The sequence below is a fragment of the Candoia aspera genome, chromosome 3 (assembly GCF_035149785.1).
Source record: "Candoia aspera isolate rCanAsp1 chromosome 3, rCanAsp1.hap2, whole genome shotgun sequence".
Taxonomy (NCBI): domain Eukaryota; kingdom Metazoa; phylum Chordata; class Lepidosauria; order Squamata; family Boidae; genus Candoia; species Candoia aspera.
Window position 1 is genome coordinate 153,544,517 of NC_086155.1, and position 20,579 is coordinate 153,565,095.

Consider the following 20,579-nt stretch of genomic DNA (forward strand, 5'->3'; position numbering starts at 1 on the left):
CTTGTCTGTAGTGCAGCTCTTTTCCTTGTATCTTTTTATAACCTAACACTTTAATTTGCTAGTCTTTGACCATAACTACAAACAAAATAAAACATTTTGTTCTGTTGGGGATTTTGTGGTTAAAAAAAAGAAAAAAAAAACTACATCCATTTCCATTTGCAACTTTTTCTAACTTATGGAACTTTTGTAAGGAACATCTCCTAAGACATGCAATTATTAATATAAATTCCCACTTTTTTTAGGAAAAGAAGAGATTGCTCTAAACTCTTCCTTTTTAATGCAAATTTCTCCAAAACCAGCTTTTAAAATGTAAATTTCTGTAATATGTTAATGTAAATATTAAATATCTCTATTATATATAAATATAATATTCTTTTAGTGTAAGATTCAGAAATGTATAAAAATGCCCAGAGTTGCTGGGAGTCAAGCAACATATAAATTAATAAATTAATAAATTATTATCATTATTATTATGTTCTTTTTCAAATTCATCTTTCATAAACAAGTTAAGTAATTTGTATAAACTTTGGTCCAAGGATGACACCTTGTGTTTTGGCAGAACCTACAGTTTTGCTTCCAGAACAATCCATTGCAGATTTTCTTTATATATTATTTATTTATATATATTTCTTTATATATTACTCCTCGAGTGCTTGGATGTCCATGGGACAGGTAAGCAGAGGCAAGAGGTGCAAGTGATATTGTGTGCATTATAATGTAATCCTGCACATATCATGAATTACGTACTTCCATATTGGTACTAATTTACACTATTTCCACAATGATGTAATGACTGCATGCAGCTTCATTTTGATGTCATTGTGGCTTCTACTAGATGCTTATGCTTGCAGGAAAGAAAAGCTACCTATTTATCTGGAAGTAACTCTTATTGAACTTTGTGAGGCTTACACATAATATGATGATGATGATGATGATGATGATGATGATGATGATTTAACCTGTTAAGATATTAAGGCAATGTAGAACATTCACAGCTCACACACAGACAAATATAGGAAGAAAATGATAAAACAGCACCCTGAAACAAGAAGCATGAAATTAAGATGCCTTGAGTTTTACTGTACAGAGGACACATCTGTATTTGAGGATACTGTCTTTCAGCCTTCCCCAACCTGATCTTCTCCATATACATTTGGATTATATACATAGGTTATGCAGGGTGGAACTCTGGGAACTGTAGTTCAAACAGATGTCAGGTTGGAAAGGCTAATTTACTAGTATTCATTAATTCAGAAATGAATACTAGTAAAAAGGGAGAGCAGACATTTTAAAATTATCAAAGATTAGCACTTGGACAACAGAGCAGGTGATGTCACGTGGTCACAATCTCCCCCTGTGATAAGATATATATATATATATATATATATATATATTTCTATTTAAATATTAGCGACTATTTTTAAGTGCATATCTATACATATTTATTAGTGGGTACACATGTATGTCCTTTTCTCTTCTTTGATACTCATGAGTATGATACTCATTACCAAACAGTACTAAATGCTTCTCATCAAAGAAATAATCTGTCAGTCTAATTACTGCTGAGGGAAGGGTTTGCTGGGTGTATCCTCCATATAAAGAGTTGCTCCATATTTCCAAATGTTTGCAGTTCTTCCTTTCAGATGTTGTTTAAAAAAAAACCAACCCACCTTTGTCTACTTTTTATAGAAACCTCCTCCCCACCAGCAGGAATTGTATTGATACATTAGTTTGAAAGATATATAGAATGGATGAAGTGATGCAAACCTAATTGTTTACTAAAAGATATAAAAATGTATGCCGTTCTGGAAATTCTAGGGTAATTATGGGAGAAGGATCCCAAATGATAATGTTAAAATGAACATTTCAGGAAACATTAATTAATATCATATTGGCCATGCTGAAAAATCAACAATTAGAGACTAACCAGGTGAAAATAATTAATGTGAATTTGGCCAAACTATTGATGCTTTGATGCTTAGGAAATGTTTCACCAGCAAGTACATGGTAAATGAAAGAGTAATGCTGATTTCTTTTTAATTAAAAGACAAATCTGCAAGATGAAATTGGCTTCAAAGACAGGCTAAAGTGCCAGACTGGTGGATTCACACACTGTTCTGTTCTACTTCCCATTCAACTAGGAAGTTTCCAAGGGAGCACTGAGCTTTGTTCTGTTTTTATCCCAAAAAAATGGACAAGCTTTTGATAGCCAGGACCATAAGGAGCATTTTTAGTGGGTCTAAAGATATAGCACAATGAGCAGAAATGGATGGGGCTATTAATGTGGAGAGTAGTAGTTTTTCCTTTAGTTTTTAATAATGTTTTAACTCTATTTTAGGACTTAGAGCTATAAAATCATGGAATCATGGATTGAAAGGCCAGTGAGTCCCCCACAACCCAGAAACCAAAATAAATAATCTGCAACAAAGAGTTGAATAGCCTCTGGTTGCATACAACCAGTAAAGTAAGCCTAATACCTCCCTTTGAAAGTGATCTCATCACCAAATTGTTTTGTTAGGAAGCTTTTTTTTTTAACATTGAGTTGGATTCTGCCTCCCTATACATCTGAGTTTTGTTTTCTAAGTGAAGAATGTTGCAGTCTATTAAATTTCATTCTGCTGTTTTCAGTCCATTGTGCTAACCAGTCAAGATCATTTTAAATCTTTTTTTTGGTCTTCTAGAGTATTAGCTATCACAGTCAATGTTATGTCATCTGCAGATTTGAAAAAAAAACATTCTTCCATCTCTTCAACCACGTCTTTACTACAAAATATTAAGGAATGAAAACTATAGGACTGAACCTTTGGCACCCCAAGTGATCCCTTATTTCAGTTTGATGAGAAACCATTGATGAGCTATTATGGTATAGTTTTTCATATGTTCTCAGCTCAAATGGGCAAGAAACCCTGCTCCCTAATTTTTGGAAATTCTAGACAAATATGGTTTTGGGAGACTAAAAAGAATAAAAGTGCTTGAGAATGACATCCAGTACCCAGGGCATAGGTTGCCCTTGTCCATCCATGTGCTATTCATTCATGCATGCCCTACTTTTCTGCATAGATAGAATATATTGGGGTGATTTTCCTGAAGCATGCTAAGACACAAAATTTAACAATTAAATGATATAGACGATGATGTTTAGATGCAGCTGGGACATTCCCATCCCATCCCAATTGCTGTGGAAACTATAATAGATAGCACGCTGCAGGGGAAACCTAGCCTTCAGAGTGACCTGGACTACCACTCAGACTTGAAGGCTAGCAAGCAGAGATTCAAGGACACACTCTTTGAGAAGCCGGATATATTACTGATAGATAATAGAACAGAAATCCAGCAACTGTCAACTATAGCCTAACGGATGGATATGCTGAGGCTTCTATATCCTAAGGTCCCCCCATGCCCCCTAACAGACTGGGACTGCGACATTTTTTTGTGGGAGGGATGATTGACATCTGCATACTATTTTCATAATGGTCTCTTTTGCATCTGTCCTTGGTCATTTTCTTCTTATGTATTTGTTTTCTGATGCCATTAGCACATTAGGATAAGAATTTAGCAAATATTTTTGCTATTCACATTTTAGAGAATGTTTTGAGATAGCAGAAAACAGCTTCATTTTACATTCAAAATTCCTTCAAAGTTTTTCATGTCCTGACATAGACAAGTCTGTAAACATGTTTGTTATGCAAAGTTGATCAGCAAGGCCAGGCTTAAGCTGAGAGCTTCGTTTCACTGTTGCATTTGTTTATCCTTGTTTTAAGGGCATTTCAAAAGGCTTGATCTAACTCTTGTAGTCTTGGAACAATATGTTCTTACAAGACTCTTCTGAGGCAATGTTATAAATACATGGGAGAATGTTTAATCCAGTCTGCCTGACTCTGGGCATTTCTACTTGGCAGCCTAAGCTGCTTCTGTCCAATGCTGCCTGCTCCCAGCCTTTTTGTAAGCCAACTTCAAAAAGTCCATCTGGATTGCCATGGGCTGGCAACACAATTGGGCTGGTGCTCAGTCCAGACTAGGGCCAACACAGGATCTGATTGGTTGTTACCCAACTTCGTGACTTTCCCATCTGTGGAGGGAAGTCAAACATTTTTGGGTGGCTGTGGTATGGCCAGTTCTCTTTGCGCCTTTCCTCTCAGAGATTGGTCCTGCCTCGCTAATTTTCCCCATGTTTGAATTCTGTCATGGGTGCCCTCCTGCATTCTGCCACTTTAACTTCATTTCCCCTTTTATTTCTTCTGGATATTTATTTAAATATTGTATCAATGCTGCTCAGAATGAAAGTTATGGAAACCATTGTTCCTTCATAGAAATCATACTTGCTGGAGCATCCCCGTTTTTCAACCCCATCACAACTACCAATTCTTTGTTCAGCAACTTGGTACAAAGTTGGTATAAGTTATAAAAACATGGGGAGATATTGCATTCAGTGGACAAGAGGTGGGAGTAGAAGGGAGCAAGCTTTACATGGTCTGTGAAGAAACTGGAGGAGTTCTAAGTAGGCATAGTGAGCATTGAGCATAGCAGAATGCTCAATCTTTTATAGAGACTGGGAAATTGGAGATCTGAACACCCAGCAGCCCAGGAGAAAATGGCTGTACAGCTCCAGCTGAGGGGAGAGGGTATGGCAACCCATGCACCTAATCACAGCTGTGGCTGTTAACTAAATTGGAACAGAGCACTTGAAACAATGCATTCTCAAGGGTTTAAAGTGACTTGGGCAGAAAAACACCACTTTGAATCATAGCTGAAAACCAATGGTGGGGACTGCTTTTGCAATGGGCCAGGAGTGGGAGGAATCATGTATTCCTACACTTCAGAAGAGATAGGTGATGGGCTCAGCAGGCCATGTGGCTATGCCCTAACTCTTCTCCAACTGATTGGAACTCCTCCAATATCCTAGATAAGTGTTTCTCAACCTTGGTAACTTCAAGTTGTATGGAGTTAGATGTATGGGCACAGGATCCTGTAGACCAAAACATGGGTAGAGAAATTATGTGTGGGGGATGGGGTTGAAGAATAACTGGTAGAGGAAGGGTTAAACATTCCCTTTATATTTCTGCTGTGATGCAAATTGTCCCCTCCCAAAAGAGAAAGAAGGAAATTACTCAAATCAGTTGGAAAATTCACTTCTACAGCCTTTCTTAAGGCTTGACCTATTTACCTAAAAGTAATCTGGCTCTTCGGCTTTGAAATGGAGATGAGCACCGCCCCCTAGAGTTGGACATGACTGGACTTAATGCCAAGGGAAACCTTTACCTTTACCTTTAATCTGGCGTGGGCTGATCCATGAAGTCACAAAGAGTCAGAAGCGACTGAATGAATAAACAACACAAGCTTGATTGAACTTAATGGGATTTACTTTTGAGTAGACATGCTAAGACTGCACTGCTACTTCAGGTTCAAGTCATTTTCTTTTGTAGCCCACTGTTCCAACTGTTTCAGCTCAACAATTTGCCAACATTTCAAGGTTGTGTGATTTTGAGTTTGGTTTTAATTTAACAAGAAGCAGCCTGTTGATATCCACATAATGCTCTTAATAATGTTTTCAGGTTCACTTAACTAAAGAAATAAAGGTTTTAAAGCACACATCTATTGATTTTGTGAGGAGACAGAGAATTTTATTAAGTGAACAAGCAACACCTGTATCAACAATCAAATTGAGAGGACTCAAAAATAAACAAAACTTGACAAAGAGCCACATATTAAAATAAAGGCAGCTGATTCATTTAGGTCCATATATCTTCTACTTGAATTAGTGATATTTGCAAGGACTAGGAAAAAAAAATAACTCAAATTCCAAGGGGAGAAAAACAGTCCAGAACTATAATAAGCTGGGGAAGCAGCATGTGATCCTTGGGCTGTGTAGCTGTATAAAAGTGCCATCTACCTAGCTACCATAGTGAGGATGCAAAAATATGAAGGACCAGTAAGGGGCAGCAAAGAGATAAAATAAAAGCTATAATAATTCATGGTCATTTGGATTTTTGCAGTCCAGATATGATAGCCCTAGGCTTCCATGGGTGTATGGGAGGAGGATGAATATCTACTGATTTCCCCATTCCCTCAGAAGTATCCTACACCTTCTCCATTCCCACAGGATTGGTAGATGATCCAGAAGTAAATTGGGATGGGTTACAGGAAAAAGAAACACAGAACTTAAAAAGAAATTTGAGGATCCTGAAGACAGCTCTTGAACAGGATAACAGACTCTCCCTGCTTCCAAATATATGCAAGAAATCAATTGGGCATACACATCTGTAGAACTTTCTGAATGTTATTCCTTACAAACCAAGTGTGTGAATAATTGGGGGTTTTACTCCATTGTACAATTGTCTTTTATAGAAGTGTGGGGGTTTCCTGTAATAATAAATGTCAGCTTCAGGCATTTTCCACCAGGGAATGCTCCTCTTAGAAATCAACATTGGTATATAATACCCTACCCCACCCGACAAACCCCCTCCACTGTGAAATTGATGAGCCTGTAAATCATAATAATTGAAGTAATGCCCAAGGCTCTTAAAATCAATTCAGTATAAATCTACAAAAGTAAATAAAAACAGTGAAATAAACTTGTATCACTTGGAACAGCTGGGGAAACTCAGTGGGAAGCTTTGGGCAACCATGCAACTTCTATCATAGAACACAAGTCAGTACTTGACAGGACTGTCAAAGGCATCAGGACAATTGCCATAGGCAGCAAGAGGTGACAGCAATTGTCAGAGGCTTGGAATCAATACAGAGGTTGCTGCACGGAGCAAATTAATTGGCTAGTTGGCTCTTTTTGGCTGTATAACGAGAAAGATCTTTCTTCTGAGATTAAGGATGCTGGAGATAGTGGTAGGGGAAGGGAGACCCAAGGAAATATGTTATTCAGGCCTTGTTCTTGCTTACTTTTTACATCTTTGTTTAGATATTCAGAGACTTGGTTTACAAAAATATAAATCTCAAGTTATGATGGTAACAGGCAAGTTCTGCAGGGCTTAAAAGAAGACTATCATAATTCAGCCCTGGGGTTTTTGCATCCCCAAGGTTAGCTTGATTGCTTGGTTATGTTCCATCAAGACATTTTTGACACCTAGTGACCACATAGATAGATTTTCTCCATGACGATCTATCCCTAACCTGATCTTTCAAGTCTCCCAATGGTGCACTTATAACCACTGTAACTGAGTCCATCCACCTTGCTGCTGGTTGTCTTCTTCTTCTCTTTCCTTCCGCCTTTCCCAGCATTAGACCCTTTTCCAGAGAGCTGGGTCTTTGCATAATGTGTCCAAAGTAGGGTAATTTCAAATCAAATCAAATCAATTTATTACAGCCCTAAGGCCAGATACAGTAAAATATCTAATAATAGAATTGTTACATAACTCTATATATATGACAGAAAAACAATGAGTAAAATGAGATCTAAAAATAAATAAGAACATATATAATACAATAAAAATATCATAATAAAAAGTGGTGAATAAATGAGCATTCAAACTTAATTAATGGTGTGACATATTATACAGATGGTAGTACAAAACTGGATGACTTGAGAGGGTATTTTTGAGTCCTTGTCTGAAAGAAGTAACAGTACAGTGAGTAGAAATCACACTCCCTACCCAGAAATGTTTCAAGATCAGATAAATGAAGGTCTGTTGAGACTCCTAATATAGGAAGCAGCATAGTAGCATATAGCTTAGAGTTTCTATTGACCCATCACCACAAGGACATAACCGGAGAGTCATGGGCAGGAGTCATTTGAGCCTGGTCATCTGTGCCTTGAGTAATAACTCTGGATTGATTTGCTTGATGATCCATTGGTTTGTTTTCTTGGCTGTCCACGGTTCTCTTATCATCTTATCTTATCTTACCTTGATGAAAACTTGCAAGCTATTTGAGCATCCAAAAGGGGATTCTGGCTCTGGGAATCTGCTGATTTTACACATCTAATCCTGGGCCATCATATACCAAAAAGAATGCTTGTCATTGTCAAATCTGCTAGTTAGGTCACAAAGAAACTTTGAGTTATCCAATAAAAAACATTGGGGAGCATCCTGGAGATGGGAGTAAAAGATATTTTGTGCTTTTTGGATCCTTGGGCTTTAGCCATATGGACCTTGCTGATGTTATATGTCTTGGCCCCTGTTGCTGGGCTATTGTACAATATAGTACAGATATAGTAACTGGCAGATATTAATAGTGATTGTGCTTGATTCATAGCCTTGATAAAGCCCCCAAGTAGCAGTTTCTGGAAAGACTTAAGATTTTGGGTTCTCCCATCTATCACAATTTAATAATTATGACAATGCAAAAGGAAAGTACCAACTATAACTGAGATGTTCCTGCTATCCTTTTTTCTTTTGGTTTCCTGCTTGTTGGATGACTATGAAAAGCTGCTTAACAACTTCCTTTTTGCTCAACTTTGTGGATGATAATAAGCCCTGCATAACTTCATAGTCTACTCGGTTGGTCCAATAATCACCTTATTAGTTGCTGCCCTTCTCTCTCTGATTTGAGCAGATCACTTTCTCCTCTCTACCTTCCTTCTGAATAGAGGGTTCTCTCTCTCTGGAATCTCTCTCTAGGGAACTTTCTGCACAGTTGTGTTCCTGTGACACTGAAGTGATTTGCACACCATCCTCATGATGCAGCCTTCAAGCAATGCTTAATTCATGATTAAGGCCCCGCTGTCATGTTTCTTCTTGTGCCTAAAAACATCCCCCCTCCCCACCCTTGGTATAAGAATCCATTTGTTGAACTATTCATAGCCTAGCTATGAATTTCTTTGGAAGGATTAAGTCCAGTGAGAGTGAAGGGAGTGCTGTCCCTGATCCTCCAAACTTCAGCACATCTTTGCATTTTGTATCCTGAATTTCCTTTCATGTTTGGACAGCTGCATGTACAGTGCTAAAATAGGGATCTGTGTTTTAGCTGAGGTCTGTTCTCTTTGGCTCCAATCCAGCTTTCCAAATTCTTCTATGGAAGCCTAAGATCTGCTTTACCTCCCTGGCTGGCCATACATTGATAAGGCAGAGATAACTTTCACTAAACAAATGCATTGTTTGGGATGAAGTAGTTTTTTATCAGAAGGCTGATATTCCTTGAAGTCAATACAACAGGACTTGTTTAACAGTGTTTACTCTGCTCAGAATTATTAAGGATCCAGATGAGCACATTATTTTTTCTAGTCCAGGGATATTTCATTTTCTTCTGTTTAAAGCTTATTCCATCTTTATAATATAATCTATTTGCCAATATTTCTTTCACCTTCTACTAATTTAATTATTCCTTACTGTGTCTAGATGAAGGCTCTGACTGCATTTAGCAAGATTGCAGTATGACAACTGGAAAATGGGATGGTTCTGTATCACAGCTTTTTAACTGCCTTTACATCTATAGCAGATTAACTATTTTGCTTGTACTATTGAAAGCCTATTATCACCTATTGAAAACAACAATTTCTGATAGCAGACTTTCAGGGCCAAGGAGTTCAAAGCCAAACTAAACGTGTTTTCTGGAGTCTCTTTTAAGGCCTGCACTTGGACAAAGTCTCCCATAAGAATAAAATTTGTTTTAATAGGCCTTTAAAGCCATAATTTGTGGGATAAAGCACAATAGCTTGACAAAAATAAACCACATTATGGCATAGTGTAATTAATACATCTAGCCTTTGTCTGACCTGGGTAGTTTTACTATCCTATTGGGGATTGGTGAAATAGAGTTATCCTTTTGAAAAGTTTTTGGGATAAGGAATATGCAAAAAAAGCACAGGGAGTTCTAGTTATCTTCATTAAGTTCTCTAAACCTGCTTGCTTGCTTTGCTCAAACTGTTCAGGAAAAAAAAAATGATTGGTGAATTTTCTCTGAGTATACCTTTTTCTTTTCTTTTCTCCTTTTTTAAAGATAACTAGCAGCACTGCATCAATACCAATAATTTGTGAATTTTCCCCTCCCCAAATTGCCCACTGGTTCAAAGGAAAATAAGTGGTTTCTGTTCCATGAACATGAAATGTGTGGAAATTTTTGAAGACCAATCAACGAATACCTTTATTCAGTGACTTCATCTGGTTAACTGAATCATTACTGAAAGCATCCTCTGGAAATGATATATGGCAATTAATTCCTTTGATCTGACTTGCAAATCTAAAGTTAGACAACATTTTCTGCTTTAGTGGAAAGAAAATTGCTTTTTGATGTTAGTTCTTGAGGATGGAAGGATGATGTATTCATGCAAAGACATGCTTAGATACGCTTTCGTGTGTTTCTAAAAAGCTATTTTTTTCCATTCTGAAATCTTGCAGAAAAAAATCACCTGTAGTGTTATTTATTTATTTATTTATTTATTATGCATGTGTTGCCCAGATGAAAGGCAAAAACCAAGAAACTTGGAGAGGTATCACAAGAGTTATCGACAGAAAACATAAGGGATGAAGAGGGTAAGATGTTGCAAAAGATGGAAGAAATTTGGTTACAAACTAAAACCTACAGGAATTCATACTTAAGGGGAAGACAATTCTCCTTAACTAGGGATAAGACAGAGGTCAGAAATGATCAGGGAATGAGTTTGATTAGAATTCTCTTTTTTGTTGTTATAGTTTGCAAAATTAACCAGTCTTTATCCTGCCACTAGTACAATTTCTCATATTTGAGGGCTGTACTTTACTGATCAACTCTAGTTTTGTAGCTTCTGACATGGCTGTTCATAGTTTCTGTGATCCAGGACACTTAAGCCAGAACCAAGTTGCTTGATTTTATTGATGGCAACCATAAATTCTGATGGAAAAGGGAGCATCCTCACACTCAAAATCCTTGCTATGGAATTCTTCAAAACACCAAATCCAAGATTCTTTGTGCCCTAAAGGAATCAGGACAACAGTTTGGCATTCACTGATTGATAATAAGACCTCTATGTTTTTTATGAGATCTTCTAATCTTTTACCAAAGATACGGTAAATAATATGTAGTGTCTCTATTTTCATAGCCAATCCTTTTGATTCTCACATTACAACAAATAACTTGCAGGTTTCTTTTTCTAGACAGTATGTCTGGTTTTGAATAAGGTATTTTTAATTGCAATATTTTAAAGAGGCATTTATTTATTTATTTATTTATTTATTTTCCCCACAACAACAACCCTGTGAAGTGAGTTGGGCTGAGAGAGAGGGACTGGCCCAAGGTCACCCAGCCAGCTTTCATGCCTAAGGCAGGACTAGAACTCTCAGTCTCCTGGTTTCTAGCCTGTTGCCTTAACCACTAGACCAAACTAAACCATACTAGCTCTTGGAATCTCCAGCCTTCTGCTGATGATGGTACTTATTCTTTTGCCTCAGTTCATGTAGTAAAAATATAACATGACCTAGAAAAGCCTTCTTGTTCTTCATTTATCCACCACGGACAAGCATCCTGCTCTCACTACCTCCATGTATCTCAACAAAGAAGTGCAATCTGTCATGCCCCAGCCCCCTGTCTCCTCTCTCCTTTTTGATCTCTTTTCCATGCTCCTTTTCTATCAGCCCACATAACCTTCATCTCACTGCAGCTCCACTTGTCTCTGAGATAGGCTTCAGTAGCTTAGCTGCAATTTGCTTTGTGAAAAGCTATCCATGCTGAGTTAATCTGGCAATCAAATTAGTTTCTGGACCAGTTCTACTAGACAAAGAACAGCCTGTCGCCCAACAGAAGTAGAGACAGTATACACAAAAGAAAGAGATTTCTCTAATACCCAGTCTAAGTTTCCCCAGTAGGTCATCCATTTCCTCCAATGTTGGTACAGATCTAGCATCAACATAGCAATATATGTTAAAATACATAGGCAACATCTGCTTGTTACACAGCTATAAAGTCAGTGGAGTAATCAAGTTATAATCTCACTGGATGTTTCATCTCCTTTCCTTTCATTTATATCATTTTTCTCAGGAATAAGAAAAGAGTGGATGAAAACAGATGCATCAGTTCAGTAACAGCAATCTGTGTGGGAAACAGGCTTCCATGCACAGATTTATTTAAATTTCTGAACAGACTTTTTTCCAAGAATGTACCTACCAGGTAGCAATAGTTTAGGAAGAAATAATTAAAATGCAACCTTGCCATTGCTGTGTGGGTTGATTGTCTATATGTAATAAAAATAAAAGCCAAGGCCAGCTTACTCAACATAATAAGAAGGATCTAAGATGGCAAATTCTAGGAGGTGGAATTGGAGAGGTTAGGTGACAGAACCATGATCTGCTGCATCTTCTGAAAATGATACCTGGCAATTGATTCCTTTGAAGTGAGTTAGTTACAAATCTAAAATTAGACATTTTCTGCCTTAGTGGATAGAAAATTGATTTTTAATGTTCATCCTTAAAGATAGAAGGATGGTATATTCATGAAAAGACAGTAGAAGATGTTATTCAATGAATGGTGATGAAACCCAATTCAACTACCAATTTAGTTGGCTTCTATATGCGGAATGAATGAGGGGTACCTTCTTATTCAACCACTTCAACTGCACAGCATACCATTTAAATCCTGTATTTTCAGAGCCAGATTAAATATGAAAGACATTTCATCCTTCTGGAAAATACAGAAACTGCTCTTAATGGCTAAGTCCTTCTTGGACTGAAACTGAGGGGCAACAAGTGACTGTTTCATATATATGCTTGACATTATTACATGTGCCTAAAGATTGATAAAACGTAAGAGTGAAAATACCGAGACAGAAACATAGCAAGATGCATTAAACTGAGTTAGACCAATAATCCACCTGTCACAGACCATTAATTATTTCATAACAGCTATTTAATTTTTTATAAAAAATTACTTCCAAATCCCATCTGAAGATGACAGGAATTGAATCTGAATATCTTCTGATGCAATACCTGTATTTTATCATTCAGTGATGGCCTTCAAGATTGCTGAAAACTTTATTAGCCTCTTTCATTTTGTCTTTCATTTTCCCTGGCAAATATGGGGAAGCCTTTTAAAAATTACAGCCTTCTCGTAAGATAGAAGGCACCTTATATGGAAGAAGCATATGGCCCTTAGCATCCCTGGAGTTACACAAACACCAAGGCTGTACATCCAAGATAACAGTTTACAAAAACCTGATCTTGTCCCAATTTCCTATCTAATCACAAGTTTTTCTAATCAGCATTCTGTCATCCTGTCATTCTTACTTGGGTTTTTCTTTGGTGTGTCTGCACCTGTATTATTGCCAAAGTTAGAAACTTCCACACTCAGATTAAAAAAATATCCGATAGCATCAAAACCTCAAATTGACTTTAGCAGGAATGAAAGAGATTGCAGATGGGCAAAGGGAAGACAATTCTTGTGGTAATGAGATTGGGTATAGAATTGTAGACATTATACCAGGGAATAGCAACCATTTCAGCAGTTAAGCGCTATTGGGTGATCTCATATGATAGTACAGGGATCCCTTTCTGTAGTACAATAAAACAAAATGTCCGAAATGTCATGAAATTATCACATGTGGTGAACATGTTTTTTTTAAAAAACAAAAACAAAATATAAATATATACATCACACAATGCAGAAAATTTTGGAATTTAAATTTGAAATGAAGCCACAGCTCTTATCACATATAATCTCAGAAAAAATTAAGAAACATCAATGAGATATTTGCTTATAACAGTGAGAATAAATTTTGCTCAAAACTGGAAGAAAGATACAATTCCAAAAATATCTGACTGGGGAATTTAACTTGTTGAACTAACTAACTAACTAACTAACTATACACACACACACACACACACACTAACACTTCACCTGCCTACCTCAAATATGAGAGTGACACAAACTAAGAGAGTCATGCTGGCTCGGATGTCACCTGGATTAACAAGGTCCATGTCAGATGTTGGGGAACCAGGACAATCTGACAATAAGTGGGCTACTGGAACAAACCATACATGGATGAGACAAGAGAACCCAGAATTGATGGAATGCTACTACAACAGCACACCTGATGAGAGGGGATATATGAAATGCATGAGGGAACTATGGATGGACAGAAGACCTGCATCCACACTAACTGAGGAACAGCTAGTTACCCAATGCTTCAACACAGTGAAGAGGAAGCTGCTCTCACAACTTGAGATGGACCAACTACACATTATATCCCAGACTCAAGAAGACCCAGAAGAACAACTGGAGGTGCAGCCAACCCCTGAAGCTGGAACATCACTGCCACCCCCTCCATTACAGAGCCCAGCAGTTGGTATGAGGCAAAAGATCATGGATAAATTAGCTACAGTCAACTCTTGAGACAGATCACCAAGGCTCAGTGGAGAAGAACCATCAGATAGTATGCTAGAAGATGCCTACAGAGCCCTCATGACAATCCCTACTACCACTACAACTCAAACCAATGAACTAATACACACTACAGCTGCTGTAATTCTGGAGATGCTTGGCTACATGATCCAGAAGAACATCAGTACATACCCCCCTGGAAAATGAGGTTGGAGGCTAAGATCAAGGCAACTTGGACAGAAGTTAGTCAGCTGGTAGAACTATAGAAGGGTGTGGAGATTAAGGATAAGACTCAGCTACTGAAAAAAAATATAAGGGCCTGATTCCATCTGAAGCCCTAGAGACTGCTAAACAAAGACTCACAGCGCTGGCTACCAGTCTAAGGAGATACACTAGAGAAGCAGAGGCCAAGAAGATAGATGCCCTGTTCACCAAAGAACCATCCAAGGTGTAGTGCAACAACACAGTAACAGCAGACCCACCAACAGCAGAAACTGAACAGTACTGGAATAATATATGGGAGAAAGAGGAGACACATAACACCAGTGCAAAGTGGCTGCAGGACCTGAGAGCAGACCACAGAAATCTCCCAGAGCAGGAACCAGTCACCATCACAGTAGCAGACATCCAACAGCGGGTCAGGAACATGAAGAGCTGGACAGTACCTGGCCCAGACATGATCCACACCTACTGGCTAAAGAAACTAACAGCAGCGCACGAATGCCTAGCAGCACAGATGAACCAACTGCTAGCAGCAGGCTCCCACCCACACTGGCTAGCACAAGGAAGGACAGTGCTGATTGTGAAAGACCCCCACAAGGGAACAGCACCATCCAACTACTGGCCAATAACCTCCTCCCCACAACATGGAAAGTCCTATCAGGCATCATAGCTGCCAAGCTGCAGGATCATATACACCAGTACATGAGCACAGCTTAGAAGGGCATTGGGAACAACACAAGAGGCTCCAAACACCAGTTGCTCATAGATAGAGCAGTCGCCTGAGACTCAAGGTCTAGACAATCTGAGCAAAGCCTGGATTGACTATAGGAAAGCCTATGACTCAATGCCACATACGTGGATCTGTGAATGCCTGGCACTATACAAAGTCAACAGGACACTCAGGACCTTCCTCAAGAACTCAATGGGACTGTGGAAGGCAACACTGGAAGTCAACTCAAGGCAGCTTGCACAAGTGACCATCAAGTGTGGCATATACCAAGGTAATGCACTGTCCCCAGTGCTGTTCTGCATGGGCTTGAACCCTCTTGGTCATATTATCACAAGAACTGGATACAGATACAAGTTCAAGAGTGGAACTACCATCAGCCACCTCCTCTACATGGATGATATCAAGCTGTATGCTAAGAATGAACAAGACATCAACTCACTGATCCACCAGACACACATCTACAGTGAGGACATTGGGATGTATTCAGATTGGAGAAGTGTGGCTGGATGGTAGTAAAGAGAGAGAAAGTAGTTAAGACTGATGGGGTGGAACTACAGGCAGGCCACATAGAAGACATACAGACCAGCTACAAGTACCTTGGTATCCCACAGACACATGGGGACCACAACGAGGAGGCAAGAAAGACAACAACAACTAAGTACCACCAAAGGATAAGACAGGTCCTAAAGAGCCAGCTCAATGGGAAGAAAAAGATCCACACCATCAACATATATGCACTGCCAGTCATCAGACACCCTGCTGGTATAGTGAGCTGGCCAAAGGAGGACATGGAGGCTGCTGATGTGAAGACCCGGAAGCTCCTAACAATGTACAGAGGCTTCCACCCCAAGTCCATCACCCAGAGACTGTATACCAGGCAGAACAAGGGAGGGCAGGGTCTGGTGAGTGTCAAAGACACTGTGATGGATGAGACCCAGAACATCCAGGAGTACATCAGTAAGATGGCTCCTAAGGATGAGCTGTTGAGAGAATGCCTGAGGCAGCAGAAGACATGGAAGGAAGATCAAGCAGAATAAATGCTATGGCAAGACAGGACCCTGCATGGGATGTACCATCGACAGATAGCTGAGGTGGCTGACATTGGGAAATCCTACCAGTGGCTGGAAAGGGCTGGACTAAAAGACAGCACTGAGGTACTGATCATAGCAGCACAAGATCAGGCACTAAGCACCAGATCCATAGAAGCAGGGGCCTACCACACTAGACAGGACCCAAGGTGTGGACTGTGCAGAGAGGCCTCAGAGACAGTCCACACATAGTGGCAGGGTTTCAGATGCAGGCAGGAACAGTATACACATAACAACACAACCAAGTAGCTGGCATTGTGTAAAGGAACATCTGCACAGTGTATGGGCTAGACATTCCCAAGTCCAAATGGGAGATACCACAGAAGGTTGTGGAGAATGACAGGGCTAAGATCCTGTGGGACTTTCAGATCCAGACAGACAGGTAGGTGCTGGCCAATCAACCAGACATCATGGTAGTAGACAAGGACCAGATGACAGCGGTGGTGATAGATGTCGTGTTGCCAAGTGACAGCAACATCAGGAAGAAGGACTATGAGAAGCTCAAGAAGTACCAGGCCTGAAGGAGGAACTAGAGAGGATGTGGAAAGTGAAGGCCAAAGTGGTCCAAGTGGTGGTAGGAGCACTCGGGGCTGTGACCCCCAAGCTGGGAGAATGGCTCCAACAGATCCCAGGAGTAACATCAGAGCTCTCTGTCCAGAAGAGCGCAGTGCTAGGAACAGCTAAGATACTGCACAGAACCCTCAAACTCCCAGGCCTCTGATAGAGGACCCAAGACTGAGGAAGACACATACCACCCATATAAGTGAGAAGGGAATTTTATGTGTGTGTGTGTGTCTGTGTGTATGTATGTATGTGTGTGTGTGTGTGTGTGTGTGTGTGTGTGTGTATATGTATGTATGTATGTATGTATGTATATATAAGTATAAGTATAAGTTTAAACAAATTTAAGTAAGAATGGTTCCCATATTATAATATATCATACAGCATGGCAAATATAATTATTTACAGGCTGACTGTCATGTCCCCCGTTGCAATGCAATCATGCATCACAACGGGGAACATGCCTTTCCGGAAAAGGGAAGGAAGGAGGAAGGAATAATACTAATCCTTTAAACACTCAGATGCAAATATAAATAAAGGACAAAGGAGACATACCTTTGCCCTGACCAGAGAAGCCATCATCATATCTCCCGGACATCTCTGCCTTACCCCGGGGGACACACCTGCGCTGGACATGGGAAGAAGACAGAGGCGATCAGCGCTAATCCTCCTGATCGCCCATCGAGACTCCGGATCCGGACTGTGGGACAATGGGAGGTAGAGAAGGGCCAGGTCCGCACCGCGGGTATTTACGAGCTACCTCGCACGCCATGTGCTCATTCCCGTCTTTTTCTGTGTATGCACTCTATTCCTAATAAACCGGAAATCCTTAGCCCTGACTAAGTGAGTCTGTGTTTCTTTGGGAATAAGGCAACCATCACACTGACTTCTAAGGGGTTTTAAATGTCTACAGCATGGTAAATTAGCAGATGTACAAAAAGAGTGAACTTAGAAACCCAAAGCTCTTTTTCCTTTGTTTTTTAAATATTTTTTTGGCATTTTAACTCTCATTAAATCTGTTTTACTTTTTTCCGTTTCATAAGCTATATACATATACATACATACACACACACAGACATATATATATATATATATATATATATATATATATATATATATAAATATAAATGGAGATTTCAATAATAAGTAACTATATCAAGACTAAAATCTTTATTATACAACAAATACTTGAACTAATCTGTAGCAGTTTTTTTTTAATATTATACTGAACTTTGTATGAAAACATCAAGTAATAAGTAATTGTCATGTCATGAAATAATTACATGTTTGGGGATCTTCCCCTGAAACTGTGATTCATTCCCCTCTGAAATATCATGATTTTGGCTACTTTCTAATATTAATAGTAGTAGTAATAGTAGTAAGAGCCAGTTTCATGTAGTGTTAAGGTACCAGGCTAGAAACCAGGAGACCGTGAGTTCTAGTCCTGCCTTGGGCATGAAGCCAGCTGGGTGACCTTGGGCCAGTCACTCTCTCTCAGCCCTAGGAAGCAGGCAATGGCAAACCACTTCTGAAAAACCTGCCAAGAAAACTGCAGGGACTTGACCAGGCAATCTGCAAGAAGTGGACATGATTGAATGGGTTAAAAAAAAAAAACGTAGTAGCAGTACTGTTATGTCTATGATACTTTGCTGACCCCTGTATTGCTTCATCACAAGCTGTCTTTTGTCCTGAGTTGCTGAAATGCAGGGTTAGCAGTCCAAAAACTCCAGAATTTCTGGTCATAGTTCTTCTGTAAAGAAAGGTAGGTAGTTCAGCCAGTTTAAATTGTGTAATTAGAAGCAGAACATTTCTAAGATGTATTTCTCTTCTCTGTTCTCTTACTTAAATACATAGATGTTTGAAAGTCAACATGTTTTGAGTGGTGCCTTTTCTTCCATCACTTAAATTTTATTTTCTCTTATTACTTTGTAAAGCATTCTAGTTAAAACTATTGTTAATCAGGAACAGAGTAGTATATAAATTTTGAACTATGATGTCTATGCTGTATGTATGTATGTATGTATGTATGTGTGTGTGTATATATATATATATATTGAACTATGATGTCTACGCTGTATGTATGTATGTATGTGTGTGTGTATATATATATATATTTTGAACTATGATGTCTACGCTGTATGTATGTATGTGTGTGTGTGTGTGTGTATGTATGTGTGTGTGTGTATATATATATATATATATAAATAAAATATTTCAAATTGATTTTAGCTGGATTTGTATTTCTATTGTTGCTTTTTATTACTCCATTACCCAGCACTGACTTCTGGCTGGCAAACAAAAAATCTTTATTTAAGAAGACTTTTGTACTTTTATGAAAAAGAAACAAAACTTTTTGAAGACTCTTGTCATATGATGAATAAATTGTTAGTTTCTGAGTGGTTTGTGATGTATCTCATCTCATGCCTAGCAATCTTATGTCCAAGTTCTTCTATCATAAATATAAATATAATGCTGCACTATTCAGTCTGTTAGTATATCAGTCACAGAATACAAAAGACTATTACATTCATTTGTTTCCTGCAAGGCTAGTGCATTCATAACTATCACACAGCATAACCATGACCTTCCAAAAATAGGGACATGTGAATCTAGACATATAAGAAACTATTGTATACATTTTAGATATGCCACATCTAGGCTGTAAAAATCCATATGAACTCTATGACTTCTAACTTTGTGTTTCTATATAGTGGATGTCTGGATTTTTGTAGCCCAGACCTGGTAGCACTCACATATATTTGAGTTATTTAATGATCAAAAGAGGCAATGCTTCCTAATGCAACAACCATAATTAAAAATGTAAGTTGTGTACAAGGTATCAGCATGCCACAGATTGTGGTGGAAGCTTTGCAGTGTAGCAATCCAACATTTTGCATCATTGTACATATGTTGTCATAGAAAGAGCTATGGATTAACCTGATCGCTTTGTATGTAAATCGGTTCAGAAGTTGGCTCATTGACTTTCTCTTTCCTTCTCCAAGTAGTGCCAGCTTGGCCTTGCATAATTAATCTGTTTTACTATAGCACAACACTAAATCAGGTGTATGTTTTCTTTGTTTCCTGTAGATAGAAGGGAACAGAAGGTAGTTTTCATTCAGTCCATCTGCATGTAGAAATTTGTGAAAATTTTATGTTATTCTTGTAAATGTGTTTATTGTTTAAATAGAAGTAATTATTTTTCTTCTCCCGCTGGAAGCTTAAGGCTTCTGCCAAATGTCTTTAGCATTCTGCTAGCAGATATAGCATTTTTATAATAGAGCCCATATGTTCAATTGTTTTTAAGGGGATGGATGGTAGGTAGCAAGAGTATTGGAAATGGAGATTCAGCTTATAGAAGAAGAAAGTCTGCTAAGGAGAGGCTTGATCGTTATATGGGAATGTTAAGAAAAAAAGGGGGGGGAGGTTGAAAAGCCACTCTTGTTTGGCAATCGCTATAAATCAAATACTGCTTATAGACACAAAACCACTTTGCTTTTGCACATTTAGCCTTTAAACCAGCCAGCCCCAACTTGAATTCCTCCATATGTTGAGGAACAACTTTCCCTCATTCTTTATATCTCACCATAATAGCTGGAGGTGAAAGGAGTTGCAGCCTAGAAGAACTCAGGTGGATAAGGCTGATCCAAACACATTATATATTGCCTAGCCTTTATATTTTCCATGGAAACAATGGAAATGTGTGTTTATATGCTAGATTGTATGAGTCACTGCCTACTGAAAGC